This window comes from Sorex fumeus, unplaced genomic scaffold, assembly GCF_029834395.1.
Source record: "Sorex fumeus unplaced genomic scaffold, SorFum_2.1 ptg000265l, whole genome shotgun sequence".
Classification (NCBI taxonomy): domain Eukaryota; kingdom Metazoa; phylum Chordata; class Mammalia; order Eulipotyphla; family Soricidae; genus Sorex; species Sorex fumeus.
Window position 1 is genome coordinate 19,933,022 of NW_026606322.1, and position 19,530 is coordinate 19,952,551.

The 19,530-nt window shown below is 38.9% G+C and overlaps 1 pseudogene; it reads left to right on the forward strand.

Moving 5' to 3' along the window:
* Positions 1-299: 299 nt before the first annotated feature.
* LOC130018772 (uncharacterized) lies at positions 300-399 on the forward strand (annotated as a pseudogene).
* Positions 400-19,530: the final 19,131 nt, after the last annotated feature.

A 19,530-nucleotide genomic window follows, 5' to 3' on the forward strand; every position in this document is an offset into this window, starting at 1 on the left:
GCCTGTTGTCAAAGTCATCCTGATTGATTGAGGGAGGAATTACATAAAGGTTGACCACCAGAAAAAGGTCATAATTTGGGGATCATTTTGAGGCTCCAATAACAAAGGCTAAAAATGTAAATATAAACAGTCTTCACTTGGAGGGCTGAAATTGGTTGTATCTTATCTTTAGGTCTCTATCTTTCCAGTGTTTTCATATTTTTTCTACCTATGATAATCTAATTTATTCTCCAATAAAAAAGCTGAAAGTGATAGTTTTTTTAAGCTCATGTCCTTTTTAAAAAATGAGAAAACATTTCTTGCTTCGGCACATATACTAAAATAGGAACGATACAGAGAAGATTAGCATGGCCCCTGTGCAAGGATGACACGCAAATTCGTGAAGTGTTTCATATTTTTTATAACTGAAACACAAACACAAAACTTGTAAGTCTGCAACTGTATGTCTTGGTGTTTCACTAATAAAGTAAAGTAAAAGTAAAGGCCCTCCCGTTGATCATCGATTTGCTCGAGTGGGCCCAGTAACGTCTCCATTGGAGACTTTGTTGTTACTGTGTCTGGCATATCGAATACTCTTGGTAGCTTGCCGGGCTCTCCGAGAGGGGTGGAGGAATCGAACTCGGGTCAGCCATGTTGGCTGCGTGCAAGGTAGACACCCTACCCGCTGTGCTATCGCTCCAGCCCTAATAAGAACTAATAAGCCCTAATAAGAACTGAAAAAAAAAAAGAGAGAGAGAGAAAACAAGATACTTTTGGAGTTTTATAACATACTAGATTATAACAACCAGGAAATATTTGAACCAGGATTTTAACCCATATTATTCATTGATTATTTTAAACAATGTACAGTAAAAACACAAACAAAAAACTAGTATTGCAGCTATTTAGCTGGAGTGATAGCACAGTGGATAGGGCATTTGCCTTGCATGCGGCCAGGTCGGCCAGCCCGAGTTCGATTCCTCTGGCCCTCTTGGAGAGCCCAGCAAGCTACCGAGAGAATCTCTCCCTCATGGCAAAGCCTGGCAAGCTCCCCGTGACATATTTGATATGCCAAACACGGTAACAAGTCTCATAATGTTACTGGGCCCACTAGAGCAAATCGATGAACAATGGGAGGACAGTGACAGTGACAGTGAAGTAATAAATATAAATGGAAAATGAGGTAAGATTCAGGGAGTTTAATAGGAAAGGAGAGACTACTCAGGGCACATCTAGTCTGAATTTCTGTCAAAGTTAGTGGCACTCACTAAGGTAGAGTAATTTCCAAGATCAAATCAGTTACTTTGCATGCTTCAAATATGATTTTGTCTTATTCTTGGATCTTATCTAGCAAAGTAAGATAAATTATTTAAGTTTAGAAAAAAATGATTAGTAAATGCAAATTCTAGGTAATTAAATTACATTATAACATTAAATTGTTGAAACAGTTGTTTGCTCTCACTAACACAGTTTCTCTTTGTAGTGAGTTATATCATTAATTGTATAGTTGGGATAGTTGAGGTTCTGCAGCTATAACAATCTCACTCTTTTAGAGCTTTGAAACAACAAAGTTTATTTTCTTGCTCACATATGTCCAACCCTTGTCAGCAGGGCACTATCATTGCAGCGTATCAGGTGAGTAGGCTGATACAGGCATTCTGTCATCTGTGTTCATGAGCATTTTGGAGTCAGAGAACACTGCATTTGGGGTACTACAACTAAAAGATAAAATACAAAGTCACAAATACAAAATAAGATATAAAGCATTTAAGTGAAGTAAATAATGTGCTCTTAAAGTTAAGATTTATTGTTAGTACTGTATAATACTGTTCTTCCGTTCTTCAATTTGCTCGAGAGAGTACAAGTAATGTCTCCATTGTGAGACTTGTTACTGTTTTTGGCATATCAAATATGTCACGGTTAGCTTGCCAGGCTTTTGCTGTGCAGATGTGATACTCTCAGTAGCTTGCCGGGGTCTCCAAAAGGGGTGGAAGAGTCGAACCGGGGTTTGCCCAGGTTGGCTGCGTGCAAGGCAAGCACCTTGCCACTGTGCTATGAAGTAAATGATGTGCTCTTAAAGTTAAGATTTATTGTTATTTATTATTTTTATTTGCTTCACAATAAATCAACAGTATGCTTCAATGATTTCCAGGTTAGAAAATAAATGCTTTGGTTAATCACACATTGACTACTTAATCTTCAGTCTGGGAGTGTCCCAGCCCAACTTTAAAATGGATTCGGCAACATAATTCTCCCATGTGTCCCCAGGGAAGACAGCTGGGTATATTTGGTAAATAGCAGTCATAATTGCCACAGTAATCAAGGATCTGAAACTAGAGAGATACCTGATTTGAATACATAGTCATATTATATAGATCTCTTTAATGTGGGTTACATTCTCTGGGTAAAATGTTGTTATCTGCCCATCTAGCAGGGAGGAATCATAAGTCAGTTCTCTAGGGTCTCTATCCCATGGATAGCACAAAGGTGAATATAGATAATGCTTGTTTCATGAATCCACATGCTTCCTTCTCTTTTAGGAGTGATTAACCCTTTATGTCTCAGTACATTTTCCTGGATATGATACTTTCACTTAGTTTAACATTATATGGTCTATTTATATAGTATAACATACTAATAGTATCACATATGGTATTTTTTTGTACACTACTTTCTACATATATTCATATATCAGACTGTACCAATATATTAACATATTCATGTATGTATACTGTAGATATGTCTGAATACCTTTGTACAGATCTGTGACTCCATAAACAGATAAATATGTATAGCCAAAGCATATTGTATACATATGTAGGTATAGATTTAGATAAGTTAATATAGTGTACTATATAGTTACATTGTTTATAATATAAATGCATATACATTAAAAATATATCATATGCTCTGTACATAGCATATACCTTATAGTTTTATATATTGTCATGTATTCATTACAAACATATTAATATATAAATGTCTGTACTATAAATATATAAAATAATATATTTTTATCAAAACCTTTGGTCTCTTTAGTATAATTTGCAATTAACCTGTTTTTACACAATGATTTTTTAGCTTTTACAAATAATTTTACTTTAATTGTTGTTTTACTCTCTTTTCCTCTTTTCCTTATGAACTGTGGTTAGTTTCTTAAATTTCTCACTTAATTTTCATGCTTTTTTGCACTGCATATTCCTGCCATCAGTAGTTTTTTATTCCATATTGGGCACATTCATTTACCTAACTCTTACTTATTTTTTAAGACTCAGAAATGTTTTACTTTATTTCAACTTTTCTCAGTATTAAATGCCAACCCTTGCTTATTTTGCTTTTCATACTGTAAAAGGAACATATGTTCCCTTTCCTGCTAAAAACAAAGTCATCTAGACTGTTACTTACTCTTTGTGTATAGACACAGATGAATAGCACATAAGAAGTCTAATCGGACATTTATATACTGATTGAATTTATTATACGTGACAATTTAAGGACCAGCAGCGCCTAGCTTTGGTAGCAAGATTAAGAGACTATTCTTTTAAAAAACACTTTTGCTCACACCTCCTGGTGCTCAGTACGTACTCTTGACTCTAGAGTCAAGGATAACTCATGACTCTGTTCTCAGAAAACAATATGTGGTATCAGGAATGAAAACCGAATCAACTGCTTGCAAAGTGAGTATCTTATCTTTGTAACATCTCTCCTCCCCAATACTGACCATTCCTAGGAATTTACCTATACATCACCTTTGTTCTACTTTGTAAACTGAATTGTCTAGAATAACTAGCTTTCTTATAATGATGCCAGATGTCAATACCCTAGATCAACAAGTATGATTGCTCTGAGTAATTGGTACTACTATAAAGATTTTTTTAAAAAACCATCAGAATAATATTTAATACAAAAAGAGGAAGACGTTTATTGAAAATTAGGACCCCTGGCCCCCACTTTCCCTTCATTGTTGTTATAATGGCCAGGGACTTCATACACTTGGTTACGATGCTCACATACTTGTGGTTGTCATGTACACTTTTGTTTCCAGTGCTTGCTGGAGGTAAAATACTTTAAGTTGTGTACCTTGCACAGATTTAGGTTGTGCTGTGCTGGGCGAAAGATTATATACTTGATCGTGGTTCAGGGTCTCCTAAAGAGAGAGCCCCAGATCACACTAAGGATGTGGAATGGTGATGAGGATATACCAAGTGCTCAAGTTCTTGAGCTGACCTGCTCTCTCTGTAGCCCAGGTCTCACTTTTTGGGGGTTTTGACTAGCTATCTTGACACAATAGAACTCAAAGAGAGAATCTATAATTAAGTACTATTATTGAAAAATCTCAAAATTTTCTATATTAGTTATTTATAATTACTATAACATCTGACACACAAATCTTGTTTATGTGTAGTTAATGCCTGTTATTATGACAAAAGTTGGATATCTGTTATGAGCATATGCATGTCCATGCAAACCAAGCAAAGCAATTACCAAATTGTTAGTAATTTTTTGTATTCATCGCCTAACCATTGACTTACAAAAATAAAAAATAAACTGACTGTAACTTGCTTTAAAAATGACTGCTGGCACACAAAAATGTGTAAGTCTGCAACTGTACCTCACAGTTAATAATAAAAAATGACTCCAGGCTTACTTCATTGAATATGATATCTTCAATTCCATCCATATTGCAGCAAATTGCATGCTTTCATCATTCCTTATGGTTGAGTAGTATTCCATTCTGTATATATAGCACATCTTCATGATCCCTATTGTTGGATATCTGGATTTATTCCAAATCTTAGGTGTTGTACTGCTACATTGAATATTGGTGTACATATATATGTCCTCTTGAATGAGTATTTTTCTGTCCAGGCTGGGGTCAAGGGCATTCAGGTACATTGGTGGCGTTAAGGGATGATAAAGTTAAATATCCAAACCATAGAGTCAGCAATCCTGAAATCATAAGACCCAAACTTTTATAACCAAACATAAAAGATGATTGTCAAGATGGCAGGCTGGGATTGGGATGGTTGAGGATAGTGAGGGCACCTGGGAACACACTAGAGGAAAGTTGACATTGGTGGTGGGATTGATGATGGAGCATTGTATGTCAAAAATGCAATTATGAATTGTAACTCATGGTGTTTTAATAAAGTTAGATTTCGGGAAAAAGCTTGACTTTAGGGGAACTAAGAGATCATAAAGGGGTTAGAATGTATGCTTTCCATCTGTTGGCCTTGGTTTTACCCCTAGCTCCATATAGACCTCTAAACAACATCAGGTATAGCCCAAGAGACCCCAGAGACAATGTGGACCAGGCGGTCTCTGGAGCTCAAGAGCTTGAGCAGTATTCCTTTCTTGGGCTCTTATATTGAAGCATCGACCTGATGGCTTAATTATCTTAGGAATGGCACATACCACCTTGAGAACTAACTGGGAGCTTACTCCCATCTTCCCCCCAATAAAAACAGATGTGGTGAGTCCCCATTAATTTGCTGAGTAATAGTTATGTAATTTAAAGTTACTTAACTATAATATTTCACAGCTTTTTATTTACTGTATTGATTGAGTTAAATGTATTAAACTTTCTATGTCCACTATAATAGAAAAGACCTTTGGCACAAATAATATTTTGAAAATATAATGATAGGGTTTAAAATATGTTGAGTGTTTTTTCATGCTAGATACAATGCTACTAAAGTATATAATATTGCATTAGGCCATAGTAATCCAATGTGATAATATATAATTTTTCCAGTTAATTAGTGAAGATGCTGAGACATTGAAAGGTCAAAGAATTTAAGACACATGGCTAATGAATGATATAGTAGGTGAGTCTAATTTAGACTGCAATATATGACTTTATCAATTATATTATCCTTGCACTCTTAATCCTTACTAATGCATGATCAGTAAACGAGAAGTAATTAAGAAACTTGTATAATACCCCCCAAAAAGTTCATCTATAAATATCTAAATTGTGAGAATATTTTGTCTCTAAATGAGTAAAAAATGAAGGTAGAACAAAGAGCAAAAATTTTAAAAAGATTAGTTAACTCTAATTGGCAGTAAAATATTCAGAACTTAATTTTCACTGAAATTAAAATTCTACTTGAACTATTTCCTAATTTATTAGACTGATTATAGAAGCCTGACATTACAACATGGGAGTAAACGTGGCAACTGTGTTTTTGAGAGATTGCTTGTAATTACTGGTAAAGATAGGGATATTAGAAAAAAAACAACTGCAAGATTAATTGCTCTTCCTTCATGCATGAAGACACTAAGTATTGCGTACTTAGGGTTTGCCTAAAAGATCTTTTCACTGTGTTATTTTAGATTGTTTATTTTCTGTGTGTGTTAATAATATTCAAAGGAGTGGGGAAAGAAAGAGGAGAAGGAAATTCAAAGTTACAAGATATGAGCTTTAAATTACTGTTTTCCCCCAACAACTCTTTTTTCTTAAATTTAGGTGTCGGCTACTCAGTTTTCCATAACTACACAGACCTAGTGGTAAAATCTAAAAAGACTATAGATTATTCAAATATTTATTGTACAGAAATTGTTTGATTAGTAACTCATTTACTCATATTTTCTGTATGATTGAGATTAAACCTTAAATATAATCCCCAAAATATACCAACCTATTATTGACATTTTAGGACGTTCCCCTCTTTACCCAAAGATCAACTGATGAATTATATAGATTTCCAATTTGTAGTTAAAATGCCTTTCCATGGTTAACACCACCCATACTCCATTTATCGTCTTCCTTCACTTCAGAACAAAGTGTATCTTTTTATTAAAAATTAATTAATTTATTTATTGAATCACTGTGGAAAAAGTTACAAAGCTTCAGGTTTAAGTCTCAGTCATGCAAATATCAAACACATTTCCCTTTACCAATACTTATTTTTCACCACAAAGAACCCAAATACCCCCCCCCCCCCCCGCCAACCCTCCGCAATGCCTGTGAGGCAGATGAATTCTAGTTACCACTCTATCTACTTTGATTAGATTCATTGTTTCGACAAAAGATGCACCATTATTATTTAGAGTTTACACCCCCAAATCAGACATGCTGAAAAGGCATTGTGAAATAATTTGTTTTCTAGCTGGTCACAAGAATCAAATGATGTTGCTCGGCTGCAATAGTGGCCACGCAATTTTGGATTTCTGGTATTTTACTTATTAACCATGGAATTATTTCTGCTGAGAGTCAGATAATTATGAGATTGGTTTCTGTGCTCTGGAGCCATGGCTGTGCCGGAGAGCCGCTCGTGTGGGGCAACTCGTGACCTTGGTAGAGCATGAAGGATGATCCAGGAACGCCCACTTTCCCATGAGGTTTCAGTTGCCCCATCACAACCAGCTCATACCTGGTTTTCCACAAAGCTCGGAAGCAGCTGCTATCTTTCTTTCCAGAGGGAAAAAGGCGGAAGAGAGCAATACCCTTTCCCTTCCGGGCAGGCATGGTGGTGTGGATTAACGCATAGTCCATTCACTTTTCTGCTGAAAGCTGCCAGGCTCTGCATTAAGTTAACAAAGTGTATCTTATTCTAAACTTTATAATATGATAATTTTTGACATTCAATTATGTCACATCTTGGTAGCACTGTAGCACTGTAGCACTGTCCTCCCGTTGTTCATCGATTTTCTCGAGTGGGCACCAGTAACATCTCACAACAAATTGTGAGACTTGTTGTTACTGTTTTTGGCATATTGAGTATGTCACGGGTAGCTTACCAGGCTTTGCCTTGCGGGCGAGATACTCTCGGTAGCTTGCCAGGCTCTCTGAGAGGGGCGGAGAAATCGAACCCCAGTCAGCCATGTCGGCCACGAGCAAGGCAAATGCCTTACAAGCTGTGCTACAGCTCCAGCGGCCCCACACCCCCAACACACACATCTTGGTGTTTACTTCAATTCCTAAAAAGTTTTTTTTTTATCAAATAATAAGAAGTTAATGAACCCAGGAGAGTGAATACTTAAAAAACAAAAAACAAAACAAAAACCCTTCTAGTAAAACAAGCAATTAGTGTTTGTGGAATGTTATAATAAAAGCATTAAAGTTTTTCAGGAATCAGATAGGTAGTTTAATGGCATGAAATCTGTTTTGAATGCAAGAGATGATCTAGGGCTAACCTCTGAATGACACAGGTGTGGCCCAAAAAGCAAAACCAAAACTAAAACAAACCCCCAAATCATTAAAGTTATTCAGCCAACATAAATCCTTTTTAGAAGGTGTGTTGATATTATACAACTTGGTAAGAACATAAACATTAGGCATGAATTCTGTTTTAACTAGAAAAGATATGCAAAAAAGAAAAATGCATTGCTGGCAATTCTGCCTCTTACAAAGTAAACAAAAAAAAATCTCATAGTAAGAATAATTTCAGAAAAACTATTATTAAAAAGACCAAGAAGACTGCCTCATTTTAGCAGTAGTACTTTTTGTTCAGTTCTTCATAAGGCACAAATATGGATCCCTTTAATAAAAGAGAGTTGAAAGTCACAAATGTCAAAATATTATTTATATGAAGTTTAAGATTTGATAGCTAGATAACTGCCTATACATTAGTAAATGAAATGACTAGCTCAATTTCAAACATCAATTATCTAGACAGTGCAACAGATGTTTACTAACTGTTTTTAGATAAAATACTTATTAAAATGCTTCAAATTATTAACAGGCAATGCAATTTTTCCAAAGACAGTAATTAAAAAACTTGGTAGAATAGGACTTGTGATAGTACAGTGGGAAAGATGTTTGCCTTGCACATGGCCTATTGATCCCCAGTATCCCCATGTAGTCCCCTGAGCCATCCAGGATTGACCCCTGGATGCAGAGCGAGGAGTAAATTATGAACACCACCCAGTGTGCCAACCCTCAACTCACAGACCACCCCCCAAAACATAAACAAATCCTTGATTGGATGGCAATATCAATGCATTCATTTGGAAATAATATTTAATTTATTATTATTATTTGCTTTTTTGGCCACACCCGGTGATGCTCAAGGGTTACTCCTGGTTCTGCACTCAGGAATTACTCCTGGCAGTGCTGAGGGGAGCATTTGGGATGCTGGGGATGTAATCTGGGTTGACCATGTGCAAGGTAAACAACCTACCCCCTGTATTATCACTCGGGTTCCTAATATTTTATTTTAAAATATATAAGGTCCCTTCCTTTACCTACTTTCAGCATTCAGGAACAAACATGATAACTTCTTCATGTATGTGTTGCACAATATAGTGCTCAAAAGAAGAGGGAAAGACAGAGAAAAAGAGACAGACAGAGACAGACAGAGAAAGACAGAGACAGAGAAAGAGAGGGACAGACAGAGACATACAGAGAAAAACAGAGAGGAACAAACAGAGAGAGAGAGGGAGGGAGAGAGAGAGAGAGAGATGTGGAAAGTGCCTGCCATAGATACAGGCTGGGTAGTGGGTGGCAGGAGAGAAACTGGAGTCATTGGTGGGAAATGGACACTGGTGGAGGAATGGGTGTTGGATGATTGTATGACTGAAACCTGATCACTAACAGCTTTGTAACTGTATCTCATGGTGACTCAATTAAAAAAAATTAAAAAGTGTAGAAGGTACTCAAGAAATTGAAAGGTGATACTTGATTTACTGCCAGATACCTTTAGGATTCATTTTTATGTATCCCCTTCTGTATTTTACTAGTTAAGACTTTGGGACAGGCATTATAATCTTCACATTAGAACTAATGAAAATGAGGATTCTAGAAAGGCATTTTAATGAAGCACTGTTCACATGTAAGAATAGAACAATCTTTCTAGGTGATGCTTCCTGCCAACACTTCTTTGTTTTTGTTTATTCTCACTATTTTTTTCTGCTGGTAATAGCAGGTAATAATATGCTAGTTCTAAGTGTGTAAAGTTTTCATTCTTCAAAATTTGCTGGTCTTACTCAGGGCCCTCTTCATGAGAGTTCACCAACAGAGTAATATTGCACCATCTAGGACAACGCTGACTAGACAGCTAAACTGTTTGACCGTGTCTTACCTTTAGTCTTAGCTGGAGTTACCTACAACAATATTTTCTATTATAATTTTTCTTTATGGATTGATGTAATAAGACATCAGGAAAAGGGGCTTGACAATAACTCGTTAAGCCTATCTCAATTCATTCTGCATATCAAGCAGAATAGTAACAGTGAACGTGAAGGTTTAAACCACACTGGTCACAATGGTAAAACAACGCAAAAGCCCACCAAACTTTCTTATTGAAGAGGCTAGCCCAGAAGACACCAATAGTACTGTAGTGTTAGACAACCTCCCTGACAAGGAATTCAGAAGGGAGCTACTTAGGATGCTTAGGGAGCTAAAAGAAACAATAGAAAGCAATGCCAATAAAAGACAAGAGGATTTGAAGGCAGAAATTAAGAAAATGCAAACGGAAATGTCAGACCTGAAAAACATAGTCTGCGAATTGAAAAACTCAGTGGAAGGCATCAGCAGCAGAGTAACAGCTGCTGAGAACAGAATCAGTGAGCTCGAAGATGAAGTTCAGAGACTCTCCAGAAAAGAGCAGAAAATGGAAAAGAGACTCGCAATTCCAGAACAGATGGCAAGAGAAGATCGTGATCAGGCCAAGAAGGGTAACATAAGAATTATTGGAGTCCCAGAGGGAAGAAAATCCTGATGAAGAAGAAACTGTCAAAGACATCATTGCTACAACGTTTTCAGAGCTGAAGAAAACATGTGACAACATTCAGGAGGCACAAAGGGTACCAGCTAGAAGAAATCTGAGTAAAAATACCCCAAGACACATCCTGATCAAAACCTTAGATAGAGACAAAATTTTGAAAGCAGCAAGATCAAAGAAAGAAATTTCCTACAAAGGAGCATCCTTAAAATTCACAGCTGAACTCTTTACAGTAGCCAGAAACTGGAAGAAACCTGAGTGCCCAAGAACAGATGACTGGTTAAAGAAACTTTGGTACATCTACACAATGGAGTACTATGTAGCTGTTAGAAAAGATGAAGTCATGAAATTTACATACAAGTGGTACAATATGGAAAGTATCATGCTAAACGAATGAGTCAGAAAGAGAGAGATAGACATAGAAAGATTGCATTCATCTGGGGGATATAAAATAACTAAATATGAGATTAATACCCAAGAATAGCTGAGATCAACACCAGGAGGATTACTCCATAGCTTAGAGGCCAGCCGGATATTCTAGGGGAAAGGACAGTTCAGATAGAGAAGGGAGCACCAAATGGAGGGTGTTTGGAGGATCCTCCCAGGAGGGGAGATGCAGGTTGAAAGTAGACTGGACTGAACATGTTTGCCACTCAATGCCTCTTTTGCTGATCACAACACCCAAAAGGAGAGAGAGAACAAAAGGGAATGCCCTGCCACAGTGGCAGGGGGGGATGGGGGGATGGGGGGGCGGAATATTATCCATGGTGGTGGAAAATGGGCACTGGTGGAGGGATGGGTATTTGATCATGGTATGACCGAAATCCAAGCACAAAAATTTGTAAATCTACAACTGTACCTCATGGTGTTTCACTAATAAAAAATAAATTAAAAAAAATTCATAGCTGATTTGTCTGATGAAACCCTCATGGCCTGAAAACAGTGATGGAATATAGTGAAAAAACTCAATGAAATAAATGCCTCATCAAAAATACTTTACCCAGCGAGACTCTCATTCATAATAGAAGGAACAACACACAGTTTTGTTTTTTTTGTTAATATTTAAAATATATTTTATTAGACTTCTACAATTTTTACATATCAGTTAATACCCAAATTACAATATTTTGTTTTATCGTCAAAAAGAATCCTCCTGTTCCAACATCTGTACTTCTCAGAAGTAACCACTTTCAAATTTCAAATTATATGCTTATATTGCTATTTTCATTAAAGAGATAAATATTTAGCACTATCATTGACACACTCCTTCCCACACCCAAATTTACTTTATTTCTTCTAAACCTCAGTCAACTTCCTAAATATTTCTTTTTTTTTATATTTATTTATTTTTTAATAGTGAGGCACCATGAGGTACAGTTGTAGACTTACACATTTTTGTGCTTGGGTTTCGATTATACAATGATCAAACACCCATCCCTCCACCAGTGCGCATTTCCCACCACCACGGATCCCAGCATCCCCTCCCCCCCCCCCCGGTCCCCATCCCACCCTGCCTCTGTGGCAGGGCATTTCCCTCTCTCTCCTTTTGAGTGCCATGGTCTGCAAAAGAGGCATTGAGTGGCAATCATGCTTGGTCGACAGTCTACCCTCAGCATGCTCTGCCATCGTGGGCGGATCCTCCCAACACCCTTTATTTGGTGTTCCCTTCTCTTTCTGAGCTCCCCCTTCCCCTAACATGTGTGGTTGTCCTCTGGGTCATTGAGTAAAATTCCTGGTACTAATCTCTGCCATACTTGGGTGTTAGTTTCCTATTTTGTTACTTTATGTTCCCCAGATGAATGCAATCTTTCTATGTCTATCCCTTTCTCTCTGAGTCATTTCGCTTAACATGATACTTTCCATGTAGTACCACTTGTATGTAAATTTCATGACTTCGTCTTTTCTAACAGCTACATAGTACTCCATTGTGTAAATGTGCCAGAGTTTCTACAACCAGTCATCTGTTCTCGGGCACTCAGGTTTTTTCCAGATTCTGGCTATTGTAAAGAGTGCTGCAATAAACAGACAATTGCAGATGTCACTTCGGCTATACTTTTTTGCCTCTCTGGGATATATTCCCAGGAGTGGTATTGCTGGGTCAAATGGGAGCTCAATTTCTAGTTTTTTGAGAATCATCCATACTGTTTTCCAGAAGGGCTGAACCAGTCGGCATTCCCACCAACAGTGAAGGAGTGTCCCTTTCTCACCACATCCGCGCCAGCACCGGTTGCTTTTGTTCTTGTGGATATGGGCCAGTCTCTGTGGTGTGAGGTGATACCTCATTGTGGTTTTGATCTGCATCTCCCTGATGCTTAATGATGTGGAACATTTTCTCATGTGTCTTTTAGCCATTCGGATTTCTTCTTTGTCAAAGTTTCTATTCATTTCATCTCCCCATTTTTTGATGGGGTTAAATGTTTTCTTCTTGTGGAGTTCAACCAGTATTTTGTATATCCTTGAAATTAACCCCTTATCAGATGTGTAGTTGGCGAATATCCTTTCCCATTCAGTTGACTGTCTTTGTATTTTGGTCACTGTTTCTTTTGAGGTGCAGAAGCTTCTTAGTTTAAGATAGTCCCATTTATCTATCTCTGTTTTCACTTGCTTGGCCAGCGGTGTGACATCTTTGAAGACACTATTAGCTTCTATGTCATGCAGGGTTTTGCCAACATTTTCCTCAATGTATTTTATAGATTCCGGTCTGATGTTGAGGTCTTTAATCCACTTAGATCTTACTTTTGTACATGGAGTTAGGCAGAGATCTGAGCCCATTTTTTACATATAGCCGTCCAGTTTTGCCAGCATAATTTGTTAAAGAGGCTTTCCCTGCTCCACTTCACTTTTCTTGCCCCCTTATCGAAGATTAGATGCTCGTATGCTTGGGGGGGGGGGGGGGCGTCAGTATATTCAACCCTGTTCCATTGGTCTACAGCTCTGCCTTTGTTCCAGTACCATGCGGAACAACACACAGTTTCACAGATAAACAACAGCTCAGGAACTTCATAGACTCAAAACCATGGTTACAAGAACAACTAAATGGGCTACGTTGTGAAAAGACAGGCCCCTAACATACACCAAATTTCAACAGAAAAATGGGACAAAACCCCATAACAATAATCTATCTCAATGTCAATGGGCTAAACACACCAACTAAAAGACACAGAGTGGCAGGTGGATTAGAAAATTGAACCCAACATTCTTCTGCCTGCAAGAAACACATCTCAATAGTCAAAACAAACACAGGCTCAGAGTCAAAGGCTGGAAAACAATCCTACAGGCAAACAGCTCCCATAAAACAGCTGGGGTAGCCATCCTAATATCAGACCACATCAATTTCAAAGTGAAGAAGGTCACAAGAGAGAGTGAAGGCCATTTCTTATTGATCAAAGGATCTGCACAACAGGAAGAACTTACAATACTAAATGTATATGCACCTAATGAGGGATCAGCAAAGTACTTAAAACAACTATTCATAGATTTGGAGAAAGACATCAGTAGCAACACAATACTAGTGGGAGATTTCAACACCACTTTATCACCTCTTGATAGATCAACCATACTCAAGCTTAGCAAGGACATACTTCATCTGAGGGAAACAATGAAGAAAGGGACTTAGTAGATATATACAGGACACTTCATCCTCAAAAAGATGAATACACATTCTTCTCAAACGTGCATGGAACATTCTCCAAGATAGACCACATGCTGAGCCACAAAACATACCTCCATAAAATTAAGAAGATAGAGATTGTATCAACAATCTTGTCAGATCATAATGCGCTGAAATTAGAAGTAAATCAAACACAAAAACAGAAAACTAAATCAAACACCTGGAAATTAAACAGTGTGCTATTGAACAATGAGTGGCTTAGAAAGGAAATCAAAGAGGAAATCAAAAGATTCCTAGAAACGAATAAAAATGAGGACACAAGTTACCAAAACTTATGGGACACAGCAAAAGCTGTTTTAAGAGGATAGTTTATAGCTCTACAAGCATTCCTCAGAAAGTAGGAGCGAGCCCACATAAATAACCTAACCTCACAACTTAAGAGCTTGGAGAAGGACCAATAAAAGGAGCACAACCCGAAAAGGAGGAAGGAAATAATAAAACTCAGAGCAGAGATTAACGAGATGGAAACCCAAAAAACAATCCGAAAGATCAATGAAACCAAGAGTTGGTTCTTTGAGAAAATTAACAAGATCGATAATCCTCTAGCAAAACTCACCAAGAAAGGGAGAGAGAAAACCTGAATAAACCTAATCAGAAATGAAAAGGGGGTCATTACAACAGAAACTACAGAAAATCAAAGGATCCTCAGGGAGTACTTTGAGGATCTTTATGCCACGGAACATGAAAGCTTCGAGGAAATGGATAAATTCCTAGACTCCTACAGACTCCCAAGGCTGAACCAAGAAGAACTGGAATACCTGAACAGACCTATCACCATCAAGGAATTTGAAACGGTAATAAAAAATCTTCCCGAGCACAAAAGTCGTGTAATCCCATCAGCGGCCAAGACTCAGAGACTATAAAATCCAGCTCCCGGATGAGAACAGTGCAGTCTCCTGCCCCTGCGCCTGGCTGTTCCTCGCCGGGGTCCATTGGAGGGGAACGGTTGAGATTTCCTCCCCGAACCGACCAGGGCTCCGGCAGCCGAAGACCTCCAGGACCAGCCACCACCATGCCGAGACCACTCTCCGCACACATGAAGGTACTGGCAGAGGGACAAAGCCACGCAGGTTCCGGGGCCGAGATCTCTAATCCTACTCGGACTGGTGTCGAGCATCTTCCACCCAGATCCTCCAAATCCCAGTACGTGGGGGTCACACCCACCACCTGGCCCCCTTGGCGCCGTGTAATCCCATCAATGGCCAAGACTCAGAGACTATAAAATCCAGCTCCCAGACGAGAACAGTGCAGTCTTCTGCCCCCGCGCCTGGCTGTTCCTCGCCGAGGCCCCTTGGAGGGGAGCGGGTTGAGCTTTCCTCCCCGCCCCGACCAGGGCTCCGGCAGCCGAAGACCTCCAGGACCAGCCACCACCATGCTGAGACCACTCTCTGCACACATGAAGGTACTGGCAGAGGGACAAAGCCACGCGGGTTCCGGGGACGAGATCTCCAATCCTACTCGGACTGGTGTCGAGCATCTTCCACCCAGATCCTCCAAATCCCAGTAGGTGGGGGTCACACCCACCACCTGGCCCCCTGGCGCCGTGTAATCTCATCAGCAGCCAAGACTCAGAGACTATAAAATCCAGCTCCCGGACATTTTATCAGGACATCTTTTTATGACATCTTATTATCTCATTCCTACTTTGGACAAACTTGCAGGCTATCGAATGTAGCCTGCCCATAGGGTAGAGTCTGGCAAACTCCCTGTGGCGTACCAAATATGCCAAATACCAGTAACAATGATGGGTCTCATTCTCCTAAAGAGCCTTGAATATAATCTCAGGGCTAGGATGAAAGAGACGTTACTGGGGCCTGCTCGAGGCAATCGACGAATAACAGGATGATGAATGAATGAATGAATGAATGAATAAGAAGTCTCCCCGAGCACAAAAGTACTGGCCCGGAAGGATTCACTAGTGAATTCTTCCAAATCTTTAAAGAGGACTTATTAAAAAATCCTCTTTAAGCTTTTCCACGAAATTAAAATATCAAAAACACTTCCGAACAGTTTCTACGAAGCAAATATCACACTGATACCAAAAGCAGACAGAGATACCACAAAGAAAGAGAATTATAGGCCGATATCCCTGAAGAACACAGATGCAAAGATCCTCAACAAACTACTAGCAAAAAGAATCCAACTACTCATCAAAAAGATCATAAACCATGACCAAGTAGGATTCATCCCAGGGATGCAAGGATGGTCAATCAACATAATACATCATATCAACAAAAGAAAAGATAAAAAACATATGATCATATCAATAGATGCAGAGAAAGCATTTGGCAAGATCCAGCATCCCTTTATGATGAAAACCCTAGCCAAAATGGGTTTAGGGGGGGACTTTTCTCAACATAATTAAAGCCATCTACCACAAACCTACAGCAAACATCATCCTCAATGGGGAAAAACTGAGACCCTTCCCCCTAAGGTCAGGGATGAGACAAGGATGCCCACTCTCTCCACTGCTGTTCAATATGGTACTGGAAGTACTTGTAATAGTGATTAGGGAACAAAAAGATATTAAGGGCATTCAGGTAGGAAAGGAAGAAATCAAGCTCTCACTATTTGCAGATGATGTGATACTATACTTAGAGAACCCTATAACCTCCACCAAAAAACTACTAGAAACAATAGGCTTGTATAGTAAAGTTGCAGGCTATAAAATCAATACCCAAAAGTCCATAGCTTTCCTATACGCAAACAGTGAGAGAGAAGAAAGCGACATGAAAAAAAATCCCGTTCACAATTGTGCCCCAGAAAATGAAGTACCTAGGAATCAGCTTAACTAAGGAAGTAAAGGACCTGTACAAAGAAAACTACAAAACGCTACTTCAGGAAATAAAAGAGGACATGAGAAAATGGAAAGATATCCCCTGCTCATGGGTCGAGAGAGTTAACTTTGTCAAAATGGCAATACTTCCCAAAGCATTGTACAAATTCAATGCAATAAATATAAGGATACTCACGACATTCTTCAAAGAAATGGAGCAAACACTCCTGAAGTTCATATTGAACAATAAGCCCCCATGAATAGCTAAAGCAATTCTTGGGAAAAAGAAGATGGGAGGAATCAACCTCCCTAACTTCAAACTCTATTACAAGGCAGTAATAATTAAAACAGCATGGTACTGGAACAAAAGCAGAGCTGCAGACCGATGGAACAGAGTTGAATATACTGACATTTCTTCCCAAACATATAATCATCTAATTTTTGATAAGGGGGCAAGAAAAGTGAAATGGAGCAGGGAAAGCCTCTTCAATAAACTGTGCTGGCAAAATTGGACGGCTACATGCAAAAAAGTAGGCTCAGATCTCTGCCCAACACCATGCACAAAAGTAAGATCAAAATGGATTTATGACCTCAACATCAGACCAGAATCCATAATGTTTATTGAAGAAACTCTCCATGATATTGAAGCTAATGGTATCTTCAAAGATGTCATGCCACTGGCCGAGCAAGTGAAAACAGAGATAGACAAATGGGACTATCTTAAACTAAGAAGCTTCTGCACCTCAAAAGAAACATTGACCAAAATACAAAGACAGCCTACAGAATGGGAAAGGATATTCACCAAGTACACATCCGACAGGGGGTTGATATCAAGGATATACAAGGTACTGGTTAAACTCCACAAGAAGAAATCACCCAACCCCATCAAAAAATGGGGTGAGGAAATGTACAGAAACTTTCGCAAAGAAGAAATTCGAATGGCAAAAAGGCACATGAGAAAATGCTCTACATCACTAATCATCAGAGAGATGCAGATCAAAACCACAATGAGATATCATTTCACGCAACAGAGACTGGCCCACATCCACAAGAACAAAAGCAACCGGTGCTGGCGCGGATGAGGCGAGAAAGGGACCCTCCTTCACTGCTGGTGGGAATGCTGGCTGGTCCAACCCTTTTGGAAAACAGTATGGACGACTCTCAAAAAATTAGAATTTGATCTGCCATTTGACCCAGCTATAGCACTCTTGGGAATATATCCCAGAGAGGCAAAAAGGTATAGTCGAAGTGACATCTGCAATTGTTTGTTCATTGCAGCACTCTTTACAATAGCCAGAATCTGGAAAAAACCTGAGTGCCCAAGAACAGATGACTGGTTAAAGAAACTTTGGTACATTTACACAATGGAGTACTATGTAGTTGTTAGAAAAGATGAAGTTATGAAGTTTACATACAAGTGGTACTACATGGAAAGTATCATGTTAAGCGAAATGAGTCAGAAAGAGCGGGATAGACACAGAAAGATTGCATTCATCTGGGGAACATAAAGCAACAAAAAGGGAGATTAACACCCAGGAATGGCTGAGATTAGTACCAGGAATTTTGCTCCATGAATGGAAGGCCAGCCACACGCTCTAGTTGAAAAGGAAGCTCAGATAGAGAAGAGAGTACCAAATGAAGGGTGTTGTGAGGACCCTCCCAGGGTGGGAGAAGTATGCTGAAAGTAGTCGATAGACCAAACATGATTGCCACTCAAAGCCTCTCTTGCAAAATACAGTACCCAAAAGAAGAGAGAGAGAACAAGGCGGAATACCCTGCCACAGAGGCGGGATGGGACTGGGGGGGGGGGGGGAATGAGGGGTGGGGGTGATGCTGGGACCCGTGGTGATGGATGACGGGCACTGGTGGAGGGATGGGCACTTGATCATTGTATAATTGAAACCCAAGCACAAAATTTGTAAGCCTATAACTGTACCTCATGGTGTTTCACTAATAAAAAAAGAAAAAGAAAAAAAAATTTAAAAAAACTACTAGAAACAATAGACTTGTATGGTAAAGTTGCAGGCTATAAAATCAATACCCAAAAGTCCATAACTTTCCTATACGCAAACAGTGAGAGAGAAGAAAGCGACATGAAAAAAAATCCCGTTCACAATTGTGCCCCAGAAAATGAAGTACCTAGGAATCAGCTTAACTAAGGAAGTAAAGGACCTGTACAAAGAAAACTACAAAACGCTACTTCAGGAAATAAAAGAGGACACAAGGAAATGGAAAAATATCCCCTGTTCATGGATGGGGAGAATCAACATCATCAAAATGGCAATACTTCCCAAAGCATTGTACAAATTCAATGCAATAAATATAAGGATACTCACGACATTCTTCAAAGAAATGGAGCAAACACTCCTGAAGTTCATACGGAACAATAAGCCCCCACGAATAGCTAAAGCAATTCTTGGGAAAAAGAAAATGGGAGG